Raw genomic sequence first — 21450 nt, forward strand, 5'->3', positions numbered from 1 at the left:
TACCACTGTAGCGAAATTAAGTAAAAAAACTCATTCATAAGATATTCCCATCACACACAAAAAAGGTTTTAAGTGCTTATGCTCACAATGTTAAGTAAATAAACCAGAAAATAACACTTGCAACTGTATCTTATTTTTCCTTCTTTTAATAATTTCAATGTAAGGGGGAGGGTGCCAATAAATTTTCCGCACCGGGTACCACCTGACCTTGCTAAGCCACTGAATTGACCTGGACTATAGGATGACCATGTTGATTGGGGCTGATGGTCATTGTAGTTCAATAACATCTTGAGTGCAGCATGTTGTTTTCCCCGGTCTATAGCAAGCTGTCCTTCAAATTATATTTAATTTTCCATTGTAATAGGGAATGTAGGTCCTCGTTTGAAAAGCTTCTATCTCACCAGAATCTGTGCATCAGTGTTTCCGGGGGGGGGGGGCAGGTAATAACAACAGATCTAAAACTAGCACCCAGGGTAAAGAATAATTGGAATAATTGAACTGGAAGTAACAAATAGATGCTAAAGGCTTATTTTGCATAATTTAAATGCCAGAATAATAAATTAATAATAATCAAACTCTTCGTGGTGCATCTGTTGTAGCAAAGTGACAAAATCAATGTATTATTTTAGGTCCAGCGTCTCTGGAGATACAACAGAGGGGCAGCTCCCCTGTTCCCTCACCCCCCCCCCCAATCCAGGATTCAGGACATAATATTCTCCCATCTGTTTGCTTGGAAGTGAAAGCAAAGGAGTAGCTTTGAATGTCTCAAAGTTAAACAGATTCTCCCTCTATATAGGGACTCTGAGGCTTAATGAGAGATAGACTATTATAATTAAGTTCATCTCATCTGCTGTTAACTAACAGTATCATCATGGGATTAATTTACTGCCTCTTACTATCAAAAGTAAACTAAAAGCAAGATGCTTATAATTTCATAACTGCAAAAATTATGCCATGCATACACTGGGCTCTTAAAGTTATTATACTTCCTTTATGGTTGCAAAAGCAAGAATGTCTAATTTCCTCTGTAATAAAAAGCATACACATTGTGTACTATTTCCACTACTGAGCGCAAAAGAAAACTTATAATAAAACTTCCAGTCTGGTACTATGTGTACCCACTTGTGATGAATGGTTTGATTAAGCCTTGTCTGTCTTACAATATGATTAAGAGAACTAGGTTATTAGAAAAAGGGACACAATAAAGATTAATGCCCTTTTCCAAGTGAAGCTCTGAATTTCCCCATGAATATTGATTTAAAAGATAGGATGCAGGGGAGCTCCATGGGATAAAGTGTGAATCAACATATACCAGTTATTTGTGTTAATCCACGTGAAGACCTGAGCTAACCTATACCCTGGTTGGTTCGAATAACTAGCCTGAAAAACATCAACTTCTGATTTTGTCAGCCTGGTGAAATATGAGCACTTATTTGCAACAAAGCTGACAGAAAATCGAGATGCTGAGGGACCTGAGCCAAGACAAACAGGATCACCTGAACTTGCCAGATGCATTTGATCAACTACTGCAACTTGTTCTAGGACACGCTGTGCCATAGCTTGTAGTGAATGACTACTATTTCAGAAAACTGTGTATTTACAGGTTAATTTTATGCTTGGTTATGTGGAAACAAGACCTGCAAGGTTCAAGCCATCAGTGAGGCTTGCTCCTTAAAAGTGGTGCGATCTTGTCCCCAGGATTGTGGATGCCTGCCACAGCAACATGTACATGCCATGTCCCACACGCATGCCTGCATGTAGTGTGTGTGACATCACACACACACACCTGCCGTAGTGCGTGTGACATCATGCATCAGCAGCTGGGGGTCATTTGGAGCTATGCAAAATGTTTGCCGCCTGCATGAGCATACCAGCATATGGCATGCAGAATGGAGAGTTATGCATACAGTGGTACCTCGGGTTAAGTACTTAATTCGTTCCAGAGGTCCGTACTTAACCTGAAACTGTTCTTAACCTGAAGCACCAATTTAGCTAATGGGGCCTCCCGCTGCCGCTGTGCCACCGCTGCATGATTTCTGTTCTCATCCTGAAGCAAAGTTCTTAACCCGAGGTACTATTTCTGGGTTAGCGGAGTCTGTAACCTGAAGCGTATGTAACCTGAAGCGTATGTAACCCGAGGCACCACTGTATCTGGATTACATTAAAATGTACACTGTAGTGTGAGTGTGCATCTGATGCAGGTAGCTTCTCACACAGACACTCACAGGATGTCTGCTACACACCTGGACTCATTAATTGCTTAGGGTTCTGGTGATTTTCTGCAGGTGCAGAAAATATGCCCACGCCAATTAGCCATGTTATCATTCCCATTTCTATGCACAGAACTATCATTAAGCAAAACTGATGCAAACATTCCATCTCCCCTCCAACATCAGGTTAGGTAAGATAGTAGTCTGTTTGCAAATGACTTTAGGTAATTTTTATTACAGGATATTTTATTTCAGTTCTCTGTCCTGTTTCGGGAAAAAGGGAAAGCCATCAGAGAAGGGGTATGCTCTGTCTCTACACAGTGGCGTAGCGTGGGTTGTCAGCACCCGGGGCAAGGCAAGTAATTTGCGCCCCCTAACCCGTGGATTTGCGCCCCCTAACTCGTGGATTTGCGCCCCCTAACCCTACCCCCCAGATGTTGCGCCCGGTGCGGCCAGCCCCCCCTGCACCCCCCACGCTACACCACTGCCTCTACATGCACAAAAAAAATTCACAAACACAAATCAGCAGTTTTTGTTGCAAACTGCTGTGAAAAGCAGCAACCAACAGCTAGTCAACTTTGAAAACATATTAAGAATGGGGGCGGGGGAAGCTTAGATTTGCTTAATAGTCCATGCTTTAAAAAATGAATAAATCAATGTTTCTTTCAAAGGCACATAATCCATCTACTGCTCTGCAAGCCACTTTATAAGGGGACAAGCAAAAACCAAATTCATTTTTAAGATCTAAAGGTCTATTTTCCATAATTTAAAGCCTGATAATATCAGTTGTTGATAAGTATTCCCCTTCATTTCTGGAGAGGAGACAAAGCACTGATTAAATATGCACACTATGTTCAGAAATTGTATATAAATTACAATTACCCATATTAGTGCTAATGTTACTTAAATGCTGACCTGACAGAAATATCATTGTTTCAGATCATATTGTTTTTATGTTACAGTATTAAAATAATAAACACTTTTCCAATCTGCAATATGAGATGTGATTCACTAATCTAGAAAATTAGATTTCTCCAAGACCATAGATTATATTTGCCAAATGCCAGAAATTCGAGTGTGGTTTTTTTTTTCTTTTTTAAAGAAAAAAATGAGAGAATAATGCAGGATAATCTAATATGAAAGGCTATTATCCACTCGTTCGTGAATTGGTTTGACAAATGTCATTTGTCCAACCCATTTGTTTTCATTTTTACATTGAAAATTCCTTTATCAACAGTGGAATTTTTTGTAGTTGTTGAATGTAGCACATAATGTGAAGAAACTGTTTCACTGTGTTTGGTGGGAAGTGCGCAGGAAGCCCTGAAGGTTGCCATACGTCCAGAAAATCCTGGACATGTCCTATTGGGGGGGCCTGCACCCCCATCTGGGGGATTTATTTGTTTGCATTTTATAGGAATATCCGACTTGGGGGAGGGGGGTATTTATTTATTTCCAGCTCTGGGTGGCAGTGGCTGCTAAGGAAGCCGCCACCATCGCTGCTTCTCTTTCCTACATGGAGTCCAAAGTTTGTGAGTAGTGGAGGGGCTGTGAGCAGTAGAGGCAACAGTGGCAGGTCCTCCTGGCAAGAGACCTGGGTGCCACCACCAAGTGCCCCCCGCTTGCCTGTCATGCGATTGGTAGATAATGGCAGTTGGTGGTTGTGAATGGCAGGGGGTGGAGCGCTCCTCAAAAAGCTCAAGAACTTCTCGGTTTTGAAAACCATGTAATACGAAGGTCTCTTATAGAAGTCTGGGAGAGGTATAAAAATTTATTGGAGCCAAAAACTCCATATTGGTTATCGCCATTGGAGGCAATGAGTGTAAAGAAAATTAATATGAGGGGGGGGCAACATATGAGAAGTTAATTGAAAGAGAAGGAAGTAAATGGAAAATAAGACCATTTGAAGAGGTTAAAGAATATGTTAATGACTGGTTGCATTATTTTCAAATTAATGAAATGTTTAAGAAAGATATGCTACAAAGAGGTTTGACTGATAAAGAGTCTAAATTTCAGAAAGAAATACTGAATAATGAATTCAAAAGTTTAGCAAGAATGTATAAATTATTGTTGGAATGGTATACAAAGGATGAAGAGGTGAAATCGGTTATGACTGACTGGGCCAAAGATTTTGGATATAATATACAGATAGATGATTGGTTAAAATTGTGGAAAGATGGAATAAGATTTACGGCGTGCACTGCTATAAAAGAAAATGTAATGAAGATGATGTATCGATGGTATATGACACCTGTAAAACTGGCAAAGATTTTCTAAGATAAGTAATAAATGTTGGAAATGTAGAGAAAAGGAAGGAACGTTTTACCATATGTGGTGGGACTGTAAAAAAGTTAAAAACTTTTGGGAAATGATTTATAATGAATTGAAGAAAGTATTGAAATATACATTTGTAAAGAAACCAGAAGCGTTTTTAGCAGGAATAATAGGTAATGAGATAGATAAGAAAGATAGGAAGATATTTTTATATGCAGTATCAGCAGCAAGAACTTTGATGGCCCAGAAGTGGAAACAAGAAGAGTTATCTACAATTGAAGAATGGAGAATGAAAATGATGGATTATGTGGAACTCGATAGACTAACAGGAAGGATCCGGAACAGACGTGATCAAAGATTTACAGAAGATTGGATGAAATTTACTAAATATATGCAAAAATTAAGTGATAATCAGATAACGTTTGTAAGTTTTAAGGAAGCTCTGTGAAGAGAAAAGGTAAGAATATTGTTAGATTGTAAAAAATTAATTAATAATATGGTGGTGTAATATAAATTTAAGAAATGTGGAGAAAGTAAGTACTAGGAAGGTTTTTCAGGCGGGAGGAGGGAAGTCAATAAAGAGGAATTTGGATGTAAAAAAGATGTTTTGGATGTATAATTTGTTATGGAAAAAGAATAAAAAATATATTTTAAAAAAAGCTCAAGAACTTCTCTGGCTATCTCCCCAAAAAAGCTCAGGAACTTCTCTGGTGATCTCCACCCCCCCAAATTCGTCGATGTTAACTTCATAAAATACGGCAACCCTATGTGTGGTGTAGTGGTTAGACTCGTAATCTGCGAACCAGGTTCACGTCACTGCTCCTCCATATGCAGCTGCTGGGTGACCTTGGGCCAGTCACACTTCTTTGAAGTCTCTCAGCCCCACTCACCTCACAGAGTGTTTGTTGTGGGGGAGGAAGGGAAAGGAGATTGTTAGCCACTTTGAGACTCCTTAATCAAATCCAAATTCTTCTTCTTCTTCCCTACCTGAGATGATTGTTTAACAAGACCAGGCATAGGCAAACTCGGCCCTCCAGATGTTTTGGGACTACAACTCCCATCATCCCTAGCTAAAAGGGCCAGTGGGATGATGGGAGTTGTAGTCCCCAAACATCTGGAGGGCCGAGTTTGCCTATGACTGAACAAGACGAATCAACAACTCTGCTCATGCAAGAGACTTCCACTTGCACAATGGAACATCCCTTTTCAACTCCCAGTACATACCCAAAATCTGTTCCAGAGGGTTGGGAGGCCCGTAAGAGAAAATTTTGTCAGCACATGGGAGAGGAGAAGTGGAAGTCCTGCTTCTGTGTGGAGCTCTACACAATATCAGCTACAACCTTATGATTAGAGTTCCTGACTCTTCACATTTTAGCAAACAGCAATCGTAAGAGTGGGTTAGATTATAAGAATTAGATCAGTACTTCAGCTTCACGTAAAGGGGGGCGATTTTCATTTAAATAACAGTGCTGGAGGAAATGATTAAAAGAAACCCCACAGCACTATGTTCTAAACTTGAATCATCTTGAATTGTGGCTGCTTTCTTTATTCCTTCCACAATATTTATATACCACACATTGGGGGTTGAGTCACAATGGTAATAGTAGCAAAAGCAGCCACAGCAATAACAATAATGCTAAAAACAACTAGGAACTTAATTCACAGAAGAACCAGTAGAATATATCACCATTGCATAAACCGGGGTGGGGGACCCTTGGCCCTCTATATGTTGCTGGACTCCCATCCCTCATCTTTGGCCAGGCAGGCTGAGCTTGATGGGATCTGGAGCACAACAACATCTGCAAGATCACAGGTTCCCCATCCCTGGCTTAAAAAGCCAAAATATCCCATGGGTTTACAAAAACAGTAGAGATGTATAGGACCTTCCTATAGCCTAAGACTGTCCTCTGTATTAACCTGTAGTTCAGTTCAATGTGTTGTTGGGAAAAACACAAGAGACAGAAGAACAACAAGGTTTTACAACATTCAAAAAGTTACTTTAAATTAAGGTTGTGGCACCAGCGGTTCTCCAGATGTTGTTGGACTCCAGCTCTTGTGAACCCCTAGCCAGCATGACCAATGGTTGGAGACAATATCTGAAAGGCCACAAATGCCCCAGCCCTGCTTTAAATTATTGTGCAATAATTTAGAGTTAAATGGAGCAGATCAATATCCAGGTTTCCAGACTATTGCCTACTATAGGAGGCAATGATTAAACATTAAACTTTCTTGTTGTCTCTCTTTAGATCAAAGAACAATCTTCTCTCTCTCTATCACACACACACACACACACACACACACACACACACACACTTCATGCAGTGTATCTCCTTAGAGCTTTTAGATTCAATATTAGAGAAATTAAATATGCTTGCAATTACAGCTCATTATTCATGCAAACCACTCAAACCTGGCTTAATGATATGCCATTCCTTAGATCCATATTCATACATTAGTGTTCCCCTCCTTTGATTAACACTGGGATCAAGACAATTAGTACATTTTATTTGCAAAAAAATTAGAATGGAATATGCTTTCTTTGCTTTACTCCTTCTCCCTACGATGCATCTAAGTGTGCAGGCTAAGAGGGCATGATGTTCTGTTAGAGTATGCTGTCAGAATATATTGTGATTTGTTTTATTACTCAATATTGATCCAGGTGTTCCGATATAAAACCCATACATTCTTCTCCTTCTTCTTGATATTGGAAGCAGAAGAACAGAAGGAAATATCAGATTCAGCCATGTTGCTTTTCTAATCAACTGAATATTCACTACTCAACACAAGTCAACAGTTGGAGATAAATACAAGAATCCTGTTCTTTAAATCCTGTTCTTTTGGGGCATATAAGGAGAAATGTACCGTATATTAAATGGGACTTAAGATTGCTCAGAAATATGATCCAAGCAAAACAACCTACCATTGTGTTCTCTCTTGACTGTATAACATGAAACCAGACTCAAGTTGCTCTGCACCCCTCCATTTAACAAAGAGATAGAAAGTCAGCAAGAAAAGCACTAGTATATTGAATATTTTCAAAGTTTTCGCTCTGCTTCAGTTGCATTGATAGAGATCTTTTGCTTTCTGCCTGCATTGCAGCTCTTTTTAATACCCCAGGATCTATAGTATGTACACTTGGAATTCAACAATAAAGCTGCCATAAGAAGGGGTTAAACTGGATTCAGGATTTATTCCTGGTACCCAAATGGATTAAGACTCTGCCATTTTCTCATCTTGTTAGAATCTTTGTCAAAAGAATGAGGATTAGATCTGGCTAATGCTCCCCTCTTTAATAGCAAACTATATTGTGCTGACCTTTACAGTGCTATCTGATTTGCTTTCCTGAAGAGTCAAGGTTATTCCGTTCTCTTCCATTTGCTTATGAGGAACAGGTGGAACAGACAGGCATTAAATTAAAGGGTACAGTAAAGGTTGAAATATAGCACAGTCTCTTGGCAAGCTGTGCTAAGATGCAAAGAGAGAGAGAGAGAGATGGTGATGTCACAAATCTCCACGTTTGTTTGTTTGTTTGTTTGTTTATTATTTTGTTCCCCAAGTAACAATCACACATTTCCAGAAAAGAAAGTTGAATAAGCAACAGGATTTTGTTTTGTTTTTTTAACCTGGAAAATGAGGGGAGGGGGAGCCAGAACTGGATTTGCATGATTTTGGTGCAATGGACAAAAAGGACATAATACATGGATGCTCATCTAAATGAAGAACATCAAACAGCCTATTTATTTCTATTTAAAAAAATAGAAGAGTATTTGCCAAAAAGCAACTTACTATTATTCTGTTTAAGGTAAATCTTTACAAGTTGAAATTTCACTATTTTTGAATATCACATAGGGATATTGATAAAGTAATATAACTTTTTTAACGGTGTGTTCAAAAACCTTACATTTAAATTTCTTACCAGTCCTGGTGATGGAAGAATATAAGTTGTATTTGCCTCATTGACTCGTTTAAGCTATTGCTGGGAAACTCCTACAGCCGAAAAGTATACATGTATTTAAAAAGAGTTATAGGGCATAGGGAACAAGGAAAAGAAAAGAAGCTTTTTAATCTGCTAGAGAATACGTTCCAGAAATGTGGGTCATATGCTTAAATTTCAACAAATCTGATATCTATCTTCCTGCATATTAATGCTTGATCAATAATACCTCCTACCCCTCAGAAACACTGAATTCAATTTACAGAAGAGCACCTGGTGTTTTCTGCAAAGGCCTAAGTCTGATACAGTAAGCTCTGGAGCAAACGTTTGTCACATAAAAGCCTCAAGGTAACTTGAGGCTTATTTCAGCTTGCTGGTGCGATGTCTCTGAAGCAAGAAGTCGCCATCTGCCAGTTAGTTTCAAACTTGCAGAATGAGGAAAGGAAGAGTCAAGCAGAACACTTCAACCAGAAGGATTCAGAAGCGTGACATATTGTACTTGTCACAGGTTATGGGAAATCACTTGCCATAAGGTTGCTGTTTGCTCCAGCTGATGAATTAAACCCTGAACGCCTCATATGTTGCAGGTTGATTTCATACTCGTCCAAGGGGCTTGCATGACAATTCTAAGGGGGAAGGCAGGCTCATAGCAAGGAATTTCATTCTAAATGAGATTCAGACGTAATTGTGAGGCATAGTAGTAGGACCCATGAAACGATTCCAGGGTTCTGAAAGTATTTTATTGCACACACATATTGTTTACGACCTGTTATTTAAGCTTCACACTCAGTCACTATCAGCACTCAGATTGATTTTGTGCATTCTGCCACAATGGTACAAGAATACCTGCATCATTGTCATCTCTACTTCTCTTCTTCATAATCTTCTTTAAGGAGGGTGGAAAGCATTTAAAAGTCTTTAAATTGTTGTTGTTTAGCCATTTAGTCGTGTCCGACTTTTCGTGACCCCATGGAGCAGAGCACGCCAGGCATTCCTGTCTTCCACTGCCTCCCGCAGTATGGTCAAACTCACGCTGGTAGCTTTGAGAACACCATCCAACCATCTCGTCCTCTGTCGTCCCCTTCTCCTTGTGCCCTCCATCTTTCCCAACATCAGGGTCTTTTCCAGGGAGTCTTCTCTTCTCATGAGGTGGCCAAAGTATTGGAGCCTCAGCTTCACGATCTGTCCTTCCAGTGAGCACTCAGGGCTGATTTCCTTCAGAATGGATACGTTTGATCTTCTTGCAGTCCATGGGACTCTCAAGAGTCTCCTCCAGCACCATAATTCAAAAGCATCAATTCTTCGGTGATCAGCCTTCTTCATGGTCCAGCTCTCACTTCCATACATCACTACTGGGAAAACCATAGCTTTAACTATACAGACCTTTGTTGGCAAGGTGATGTCTCTGCTTTTTAAGATGCTGTCTAGGGTTGCTATCTCTTTTCTCCCAAGAAGCAGGCATCTTTTAATTTAGTGGCTGCTGTCACCATCTGCAGTGATCATGGAGCCCAAGAAAGTAAAATCTCTCACTGCCTCAATTTTTTAATATACTTTATATACTTTTGAATTATGGTTCTGGAGGAGACTCTTGAGAGTCCCATGGACTGCAAGAAGATCAAACCTATCCATTCTGAAGGAAATCAGCCCTGAGTGCTCACTGGAAGGACAGATCCTGAAGCTGAGGTTCCAATACTTTGGCCACCTCATGAGAAGGGAAGACTCCCTGGAAAAGACCCTGATGTTGGGAAAGATTGAGGGCACAAGGACAAGGGGACAACAGAGGACAAGATGGTTGGACAGTGTTTTTGAAGCTACTAACGTGAGTTTGACCAAACTGTGGGAGGCAGTGGAAGACAGGAGTGCCTGGCCTGCTCTGGTCCATGGGGTCACAAATAGTTGGATACGACTAAACGACTGAACAACAACAACACTTTATATACTTAGATTTAAATAAGGGTGGTACCCACCACCTCCCGTCTTATGGCTCAACACAAGAAAATCTGTCTCAGAGACACTGGTTTGGTTTTAAGCAACATTGAGCTGGGTTTTGTTTGGTATGGTTTGGTTTTGCTAGAGAACAAGCCTGGCAGTGACTACTTCACTTTGTAAAGGTTTGCTGGGGATTCTAACTCTGTGGGGGGAAGGGTAAACTACAATGCCCAGAATTTTTTGAGGGAAATAATGTGCTTCAAATGTATTTAAAGCATAGTGTATACACAGCCACAGACAGAAGTAGAGTTGCTCTCAAATAAATGTTATCAAGCAAAAACAACTGCTGGGACGTTGTCGCAGATATGCATTTTGCCAGAGCTACAGATGAAATAGGAGAATAAAGATGTCAATTGTTTGGACAGAATGTGTAAATCAGAAAGGGTTGTTTCACTTAAAAGGGACACTGTTCCATCATTTATACAAGGATATTTTAGTCGGCTTATTGATAGGCTAATATGTGGCTATTTGCATGTACACTTCAGAAGAAATCTGCTCTGGAAATGCTCCTGTCCACCAATCTCTTTTGCGTGGAGATAACTAGAGAGGGGTAAATATAAAAGAGACCGTTCTTATGCCCAATAGTAAAAATATTAAGATGATGCAGTCAGTGATAGAACTACAACAAAGGAAATAATGAATGTTCATCTGGTTTACGTCATGCATGAATTGTCTGCGGAAGAAGAGGAGGATGCTATTTATAAAGGTTGTGGTACTCCAGTTGAGGAGATGTACTTTTCAAGTACACTTTAACTACCACATATGTTTTGAATATAATAGAGATGAAACAAAGATATCAGCTTTTGGTTGACAGCATGGGTACCTATATTTAGGCACTTTGTAGAGCAGTCAGTGCCAGATTTATGTATAAGCTAAACAAGCTATAGCTTCGGGTCCCACTCTCTTGGGCCCCCCCAAAAAAAATTAAAGGGAAAACCCTGGATGTACATTTGCAAAATATAAGATAAAAAACAATTAAAATAAAACCTACATACAGCAACAGTGTTTTGTGTTGTGTGTGGACCTATTAGGTCCATAAATTACTATATAGCATATATTCAACACAAAAAAGTGACAATTTGTTGTTGACAAAGGACAGCTGAACATATAAAGGGCCTCATTACCTTCAGTAGCTTAGGGCCTCATCAAACCTAAATCCGGCCCTGAGAGCAATCCTATGCACACTGACTCAGAAATAAGTCCCATTGACTTAAGTGATAAGTGGGTACAGTGGTTATGTACTTAATTCGTTCCGGAGGTCCGTTCTTAACCTGAAACTGTTCTTAACCTGAAGCACCACTTTAGCTAATGGGGCCTCCCACTGCTGCCGCGCCGCCGCCACACGATTTCTGTTCTCATCTTGAAGCAAAGTTCTTAACCCGAGGTACTGTTTCTGGGTTAGCGGAGTCTGTAACCTGAAGCGTATGTAATCTGGGGTACCACTGTATATGGTTGCAATCTTATTCCATTTTAGTTGCTTAATTATGAGTTTCTGATAATCAATTGCAAACTCTTGTGAAGAAACAAACTCTTTGCCCTGGATCTGATGCCCCCCCCCCATTACTATAGATCAGGGAAGCCTGTGGCCTTTCACATATTGTTGAACTACAACTCCCATAATCCCTGACCAGAGGCCATGCCTGCCACAGACAAAATAATGTAAAAACCCCAAAACTTCTTCTAAGTGAAGCAATGCAAGAAATACCGGTATATATTCAGTGATACGATGGATGCCTATATTTCTAACTTATTGACTTAATTTGGTGATGAAAGGATAGCATAATTGTATGTACCAGCAAATGCTTTGGTGCACAATTATTCTGTGCTAAATGGGGAAAAGTTATGGTAACTACATTCCATTCCAATGAAAGACAGATTTAATGTTCAGAAAACAAAGTCCTAATATGGTTAATGCCTGCTACACATGTTTTCAGGAGAGGGAAAATTTACCACCACCATCCGTGAAACATAAAAGGCTCAAAGGCAATTTCTTGCTTTTAACTGGAATTCTCTCAAGTATAGTAGGGCAGCAGTTTACTGTATAAGAATTAACAGTGTTGCCATAGTTGCCTTTGGCGGTGGTGATGGAAATACTGAGTGATGTGGAAAGATTAAAGGAACCAAACATTTTGATAGGATGCCAGCATTCATGGTGGCAGACCAGTGAAGGCAGCACATCTCTGAAGCAATGATGGGTAGAGGATTTTAGGTGATTATATTCACCCATGCTGCAAGCTATTAGATTCCCTCGCTGGGAGAGCTAAACCCAAACAAAACCTCTTCTGTCTTCTATATGTTTTATCCAAATATTTTCTATTCCTGCTGTGTTCCAAGAGCTCCAGACAAGTCCCCATGTAACTGTTTCTCTTATTCTTCAAGTTTACAGCTAGAAAACCATATGCATTATCACCCAAAGGGCAACTTATGAATCTTGAAGACTGGATATTGGGTTGCATTCGGATATGGGGAAATTTAAATAATAACAATAATATTAACATTCACAATGCAGTACCAGTAGCATTATCAAACTGTAGCTTTTTGACTGATACACTAGCATGTTGAACTAAATTTTATTCACATCAGTGGATGCAGTGTCACCAAACAATGGATATCATCGGATAACATCACCATTTCCCCTCCCTTGCTGCCCATGCATGCTTCTGTTCCCCCGTTATTCACCCTTGAAAATGGCAGGAAAGAACAGTATGCCAATATACTGCCCCAAATTCTGCCACTTTCCTGTTGCAATTTTCTGGGTTAATGGGGTAGCAAACTACCCTTTTACTGCAGTGTCAATAAGAAACAAATAAATATAATACAAAATAATTGACCTCTCTGTCCCCCAGGTCACCCCAGCAATGCATCTAGAAGGACTTATTTGAAAGAATAAGTCAGAGGCCTGCCCCTTTAAGGGCTTCCTTCCCTCAAGGACGGGACAGAGTCTAATAGAGATTATCTGGTCCTGAGAGCATAAAAGTCTTCTCTAATAATTTGTTGGAGCAAATGGATGCTGGCCCACCTTGCCTGCATCATGCCTTGCAGATTCCTTGTTTAGACCGGGACAGATCACCCCAGCCAATGGATCTTCCTTTAAAATGTCTATAGGAATTTGACCATTGGGTCCCTACAGACATTCTAACTCAACCTTCGACAATCTGGTGATGGCCAGGTGTTTTGGACTACAGCTCCCAGTCAGAATAGGCATGCCGGCTGGGGCTGATGGGAAATGTAGACACCAGGAAGCCATCTTGTTCCATTGAACTGAGTACCTGAAAAGAGCTCATATCTCAACTAAATTTTCATAGGGGTGAATCAAAAACATTGCTAAATGTTCTTCTGAGGGAAGATTAATATAGATAGGTATTCAGGTATTGACAAACCTAGACAGCATCTTAAAAAGTAGAGACATCACCTTGCCAACAAAGGTTCGTATAGTTAAAGCTATGTTTTTCCCAGTAGTGATGTATGGAAGTGAAAGCTGGACCATAAAGAAGGCTGATCACCGAAGAATTGATGCTTTTGAATTAAAGTGCTGGAGGAGACTCTTGAGAGTCCCATGGACTGCAAGAAGATCAAACCTATCCATTCTTAAGGAAATCTGTCCTGAGTGCTCACTGGAAGGACAGATTGTGAAGCTGAGGTGCCAATACTTTGGCCACCTCATGAGAAGAGAAGACTCCCTGGAAAAGACCCTGATGCTGGGAAAGATGGAGGGCACAAGGAGAAGGGAACGACAGAGGACGAGATGGTTGGATAGTGTTCGTGAAGCTACCAGCATGAGTTTGACCAAACTGTGGGAGGCAGTGGAAGACAGGAATGCCTGGCGTGCTCTGGTCCATGGGGTCACGAAGAGTCAGACATGACTAAACGACTAAACAACAACAACAAAATTCAGGTATCCCTGACTTTAACAGCTCAAATATGTTTAATTTCTAGAATCCAGATACGGAACTCCAGTGAGGGTTTTAGGTTTTTCTGTCTCTTAACAGAGGTCTTTTTAATTGAAAATTTGACTGACTAATGGGAAGCCCCAATAGATGGCTTAGAAAGGGATTCTAATTTATCCAGGATTTTATCTGCAACAGCAGTTTATCATAAGAGATGGTTTTATAAAAGCAAAACAATAGTGTGTTTCCTTGAAAGGCAATGACCAAACCATATTTTTGTGGCTATTGAAATAAAGCCAAAGGAAAAGAAAGTATTAAAAATCAGCTCAGACAACATGAAAAAACATTGTTTCAGGTTGTCTACTAAAACTATTTCAGAGTTGATTGAAAGCAGATTGAACCTCTCTTGCATTACACTTTCGACAAAATCATTTTGTTGATTAACACAATCCAATGTACAATAACCTATAGTGATTTCAGTCAATGGCTGCTGATCTGTGTTTCAGATGCACAGTTCAAATGCACAATCCATTCCTTATCAGGCAATAATGCCAGGATTAGCACTGCCAAATATCTCCAGTGCAATGCTTGCCAATATATGTTAGATTGGCTTTATTAAGAACTGGCAGAATATTGTATCTATACCCATATCAATATATATTTGAAACAAAATGCTTCTCACAAATATGAAGTAGACCGTCAGAAGGAAAAATGAATGGTATTTTCAGGTAATATGAATTTTAGAGCCAATTTCCATTCTCTTAAAAATATATGCTTCATGTTTTATGGGCTGTTCAAACCTAGTCAGGAAGTGGAGACATCAATTAATTACAAAGGCAAATGTGAGCAATCATATGAAGAGAATATAAAACTACATCACAATACAAATCAAGGAGATGGATGATTCAGTGCCCTTTTGGGCCAATGTTAGTGAATCACAGCTAGATAAAAGAAGCTTCAGTGTACGCTTTTAAAAATGCAGGAATTTCATTTATATTAGAGCTGTGTGCCAAGCTTCAGAGAAGAAATCTGGACATTCCATGAGTTGTTATCTTAAGACAAACACAGGTGCTAAATGTTAAAAAAGAAAAAAATGAGGTATGTTTTTCTCTTTTAAATTAATGTCACGGCCATGTTAGGGTTGTAACTGAAATACTGATTTAATAACTAGGTGTGAAATTTCCCCTTTGTAATGCAAGCTTCTTACATTAGAATCTGATTCCGGATTTCTCATATTTCTAATATTAACTTCCCCCGAAATGCAGTGCAAGAAGTTTTATCCAAGCACGACACCCCACTGTTTATTTTGCAGCATCAAACAGTATGAAATTGCCCTGCTAGGTAGTTCCTTAAGGCTGCAATTCTATATCCACTTACCTCGAATTAGTCCCATTGCACTACTGATTATCAGGAGGTGTAGGGTTGCACTGCATCTTCAAACAGCTGAAACTTTCTATTTGTGAACTTTTCTTATATTTTATACATTGGCACTGAACATTTGGAGAAAATGACTGTTGGCTTCTCTCCCCACCTCCCTTTTAGTTACGTGCAATTTGCCACTGCATAAATAAGATAGTGCTATTTAAAAAACACACACCACACACCACACTTTGATATTATTATATTAATAATTCTTAGAGCTAACATCCCCACCTGCCTCCTTGTTGTTTCTAGTCCTGGTCTCGGATGCCAACATTTGACAAGCCCGTTTGTCTGTGCAGCTGAGTTGTTTGGGAAGTGAATCCTCTGGCTAGCATCCACCTACATAGCATCTGCAATGCCATCTTTTACTCAAATTAATTTCTACATTCCTTCTGGAGGAAGCGAGGCTTGGAGAATGCCTGCTCTGCTGAATTGTCCTTTCTTCCCAAAAGTCTTTTCAGGACTCCCCTCCCCCTTTTCTTGGTTCACCAGTTCACTTTCTTGTTTTCCCATATCCGTTGCTCAATAGATAGTTATTTCATGGGACATCCAGGGAAAATTTTAATGGTTGATGCTTAATTGTGTTTTTAATATTTTGGGAGCCGCCCAGAGTGGCTGGGGCAACCCAGTCAGATGGGCGAAATAATAATAATAATAATAATAAATAGCACAGTAACATGTTATGTACAATTTATCACAGTTTTTCCAGAACTGTGATCATTCTGAAAGAGCTTGTTGCACACCTTAATCTGAATTTGTTGCACACCCTGCCACTGAAGATCATTGAGTAATAAGTACTGGATGGCCCTTGTGTGTTGGGCTGTTCATTAAAATGGCAACCAACTGGTGGTTGGATAATGACATTACCTATGTCTGTTTACAGATCTCCTATCTCAGGTGTACAATGTGGTTCCCTCCAGGTGTTGTTGGTGCAGTGTGGCATTGTGGTTAGTTCACTGGACTGGGAGATCAGAGTTCAAATCCTCACTCAGGAATGAAACCCACAGGGTGACTTTGGGCCAGCCATGATCTCTCAGACTAACCTATCTCATAGGACTGTTGTGAGCACAAGAGCACAATCCCTGCCTGCGATTTCCAACAACTGGTATTCAGAAGCATACAGCGGAGGTAAACACAGCTACCATGGCTAGTGACTGTTGATGGACTTTTTAGCCTAATCCTCTTTCAAAGCCATCCAAATTGCACTGCTTGCTGTGGGAGTGAGTTCTGTAGTTTAACTATGTGGGTTCTCTTCATTTCACATTTCCCCCAATCTTTCTTTTAAAAATAAACATTACATAATCCTCATGAAACTCTAAAATCTTCATGCTTATACGCAATTTTACCTAACATGCACATGAATTTTACCTAACATGGCCATTGCAGAACAATCTCCCCTAACACAATGCTATTTTTACAAATGCATGCATTTTTATGCACACTATGAATTTTTGTTCACATTACATGGTTGGAGCATTACAAAATTCAGAAATAAAGGATGACTGTGTTTCAGTGCTTGTATTGTTTCAGAAAGTGTGAATTAGGTGGGCTTGCCTTTGAATGTACACCAAATTTAATTTCCCCATCCCCCATCCCTAGATAACACTCCTTTATTTTTTTATTTTTTTTAACGAGCATAGAATTATGCAACTAAGCAGTTTAGGATACAAAAGGAAAACTTTAACACAGCAAGACACTCACTATCTCTATACACTTCAGGAACATGAGTGTTTAAATCTGTACCACTTTTACAAAGAGTTGTCATGACTGCGCCAGTTTTTAACCTTGTGGTATGTGAAAGTACAATTAAGCTCCAAGGAGTGAACTTCCATATATCTGTATATTTTAAGGATTCATGTAAGCAAAGGATTTGAGTGGCTGCTGTTCATTCATGTTTGGGTCCAGTGTTTTGAATGAGCTAAAGTGATCAGGCTACTTGAATTAGTAAGTTTGGAATAGGTAAGAGCACCAGTCCTGGAATATGTGCTGAGGAAGCAGCACCCCCTGGTGGTCTCAATACAAGAACATAACAGAGGAACACCATGGCAGACAATGATAGTTATGAGATATCCACTTTTCTGTTGCACCAGAAAGTATGGGTTTAGATTCTAGCCTATTCCCGAAGAGAAGATGAAAAAGTTACATTGGTTTGAGGTGCCCAGAAAAGTGAAAGAGGTTTGTTAAGCATGCTAAATTGCTAATTTATCGTAGGATCTCTGAATGGCAAGGGAAGAGTTGTCTCTGCTGGCGTTGGCATGAGCAGAGGCACAGAAATGCCAAGATAGCTCATGGAATAAAAAAATAAAAAGTATTTGAAATGCAGAATGCAGCTCAGAATGTTGACCTTGACAGGAATTGAAAGTCCTAAAATGGAGGCAGAAACAACTGAGGTACAAAGAAACAAGATATGGAAAAGGGCATTTGGCACTGCCAGTTCTTGTACGTTTGTGGCGCATTACAGCAACAACAGATTAGCTGTAAGGCCTGTTGAAATCAGGGAGAATAAATAAGGCACGTGAAAAGGGCATTTCACCCTGACATGTATGCCACTCCTTGTGAACACTTGGATATGCTGAATCAAATGTTTATTAATAAGCTATCATTAACAGCAAGAAAATTAGCTGCTGTGAAGTTGAACGAATGGAAGAATGATAAACCTTCTAAAGTAGAGAGACATCATAAAAGATGGAGCACAGCCAAAATGGAGAGCTTGACAATGTATATAAATATAAGACAAAATAATCTGAAAGCATGCACCCTGTATATGGTATTGGTTGATGATGTACAAATTAATTAAGTTAGAGATATTGATAGTGATGTGTGTGTGTGTGTGATTTCAATAAAGTCTTTAAAACAAACAAACTAAATAAAATACAATCAATACTTTTGCCAGTGGTGCCTGAATTGTGATGGTTCTTACTTTTAAATGACATCTGAATGCAGCCCTGTTTAGGGAAGTTTTTAATGTTTAATGCTGTATTGTGTTTTTAATATTCAGTTGGAAGCCACCCCGAGTGGCAAGGGAAACCCAGCCAGATAGGCGGGGTATAAATAATAAATTATTATTATTATTATTATTATTATTATTATTATTATTATTATGCATGAAAGTCATGAACTCATGCTGTAGTCAACATTTTAAAGAACCTGCAGCTACCTGAATATGCAGATGTAAACCAGCTGTAAGTTTTATTTCATGGCCTTCAATGGGGATTGGACAATATATGAATTAGAACCAAGTATTTTGTCAGACCTCTTCACAGAATACACCAAAGATTGATGCTGACTTTCTGAAGAACACCATTATGAGAAAAAGAAAAGTGTTTCCAGTCTTAACTCAGGCCATTATCTCTGCAGATGACTTTCCGCCTTTGCCATCTGCTAGCTTCTACAGTGCTTATTTGGACATCCAAGTTGTTTCCTTCATATTCTAGCTAAGAATTGTCCTACCAGCACCTCTTCCCAACAACCAATGAGAAATCGCTTGGCTTGCATATCTGTACGTACATTTGATCAGAGTAATGACCATATATATCTGTACATATGTAGGGTTCTTTTCAGATATGGCCTACCTGAGTCATGGCTGGAAAATACGTTGACATGGAGGCAGCGTGGCTACTGGTCACCATCCTGCTCTCCTGACCCCCTTGTGTTCATTGAATGCACAGAGAAATGTCTCCTGAGTTCTGAGGAGAACAAGAGACAATTCCCCATCTTCCACTGTTGCTCTTCTCTTGCGACTGATTTTGCAAATAGCAAACTGAAGACTGCCTTGCCCCTGCCATACTGGGTTCTGTGGGAAAGTCACTGGGTCACTGGGTTCTGTGGGAGAGTTGTGGCCCGCAAGCCCCTAAAATATCTCAGACCCATTCCACAACAACTCAGAGCAAGATTTTCAGTGTGGCTGCCCCTGTTCTGTGGAATAGCATCCCTGTTGAGAAGATACAACAGCCCTAGCTATTGGTCGTTTCTAGAAGGAATGGAATACATTTTTGTTTCAGCAAACTTTTCCAACTGTTTGAAATTTTGAGGTGCTTATTTGTATTGATTTAAAACCCATATTCAACAGCATTGCTTTTTAGCCTATTTTTCTGCATGCATGTAAATCAACCTGAGACTTATGTGAAAGCTGATTCATAAAATGATGATGATGGAACTAAATTAAAAAGGAATATTATTTTATGGGGGTGTATTTCTGTGCCCATTTCTCTCAAAAAGTCTCTGCTCAATGACACCTCGTCTTACAACTAATCCCTATTTCACAAATCCTATTTTTAAAAATCAATACATTTTAACTTATCATTTAGAAATTTTGGGACTCAGCTACACAGCTGCAAATATAATGTTAAGTGCATTTTAAGTGCATTACACAGATATGACACTAGATGGGAATGGTGAGCTTATGGCAAATTCAATATATATATATATATATTTAAAGATTTAAAGCATTTTCACAGTGTTTTTTTATATATGTCTAGATTCCACCTTGGAAATGGGGCACGTCTCAAACTGTCTTGAAGCAGGCCTCTGAAAGAGCAATCAGAAAAGTAAATAAGGTTGACATTATGTATATTAAGGAAAGACGCTTTGAATTAAATACGTGTTATGTAAGTGTTGGGTGACTGGATAAAGTTGCAAATTCACACCCAAGGCTAGTCTGTCAGGAATTAGGAAGAAACACTGATGCACAACAACTAAAGAGGGAGGTAGAATGAGAGAGCAAGAAATACAAGAAATTATTCATAAACCTTTGTTGAGTCCAAAATGAGGTTTGGGACTGGTTTGAAAATAGAAAGCAGGAAATCAATCTATGTCATCATTCTATGTCCAATATGGGTCGATTCACCTTAAAAAAGAAAAAGAAAAAGTCTTCCTGGCTCAAACACTCCTGCAATGAAATGTTTCATTTTTTGAAAGGTTCAGAAGAGATGCTTTACACAGCAGGACATAAATTCCCTCACTTTTACCATCTACCCTGTCAAAAATGAAATGCAGACCAGTTCCTGCAGGTTCTGTAAAAGGCATTTATTAAATGATATTTTGGGTCATAAAAAGGGCATTAACATAGAAACAGCCTCCTATATTTCTGCAGGCCAACAGGAGACGAAATATATTTTCACAAAGATTGGAAAAATGGGCAAGAACATTGTTAATGCATTATCTGTTTTTGTTAGATGGGTGCAGCCTGAAATATAGAATAAGAAAAGGGCAGGAACTTTTTCTTTAATACTACTGCTCATTGGTAAAATTTACAGCTCTACCTATTGGTGGAAGTGAAGAACAGCTAATTCACCTTGCTTGGTCTAAGGGCAGATAGGGAGCCTTCACAATGCTGACAGCAAATAATTTGGTATTTAGAACCATACAAAAGCATATGAAAATGCTAGACATATGAATATACTTTTCTGTAATATGCATATTTTGACCCATGGTGGAGTCAAATGACATTTAGACAAATGGGTGGGAGGTACTGAAGATAACTGGATTGGGATAAGCTGTTTTTGCAACATTGATCGACCCTTTAATGAAGTTTGGGGCTCTGTGTCAAATGGCCAATGGCAGACTGTGGAAATAATGGTGACTAACAATCCAGATTATAGAAAGAGGGCTGTCTTTTTTGTGTTAGAACCATGGAGGCTGAGAAGAACATGCCTGAAATAGCCACAAGGGATTAGCAAATTGGAAGGGGGTGGATTTTAGCTAGACTCCATCAGGATGAGCAAAGCCCATCATGCAG

This window comes from Podarcis vaucheri (assembly GCF_965113315.1).
Source record: "Podarcis vaucheri genome assembly, chromosome: 5".
Classification (NCBI taxonomy): domain Eukaryota; kingdom Metazoa; phylum Chordata; class Lepidosauria; order Squamata; family Lacertidae; genus Podarcis; species Podarcis vaucheri.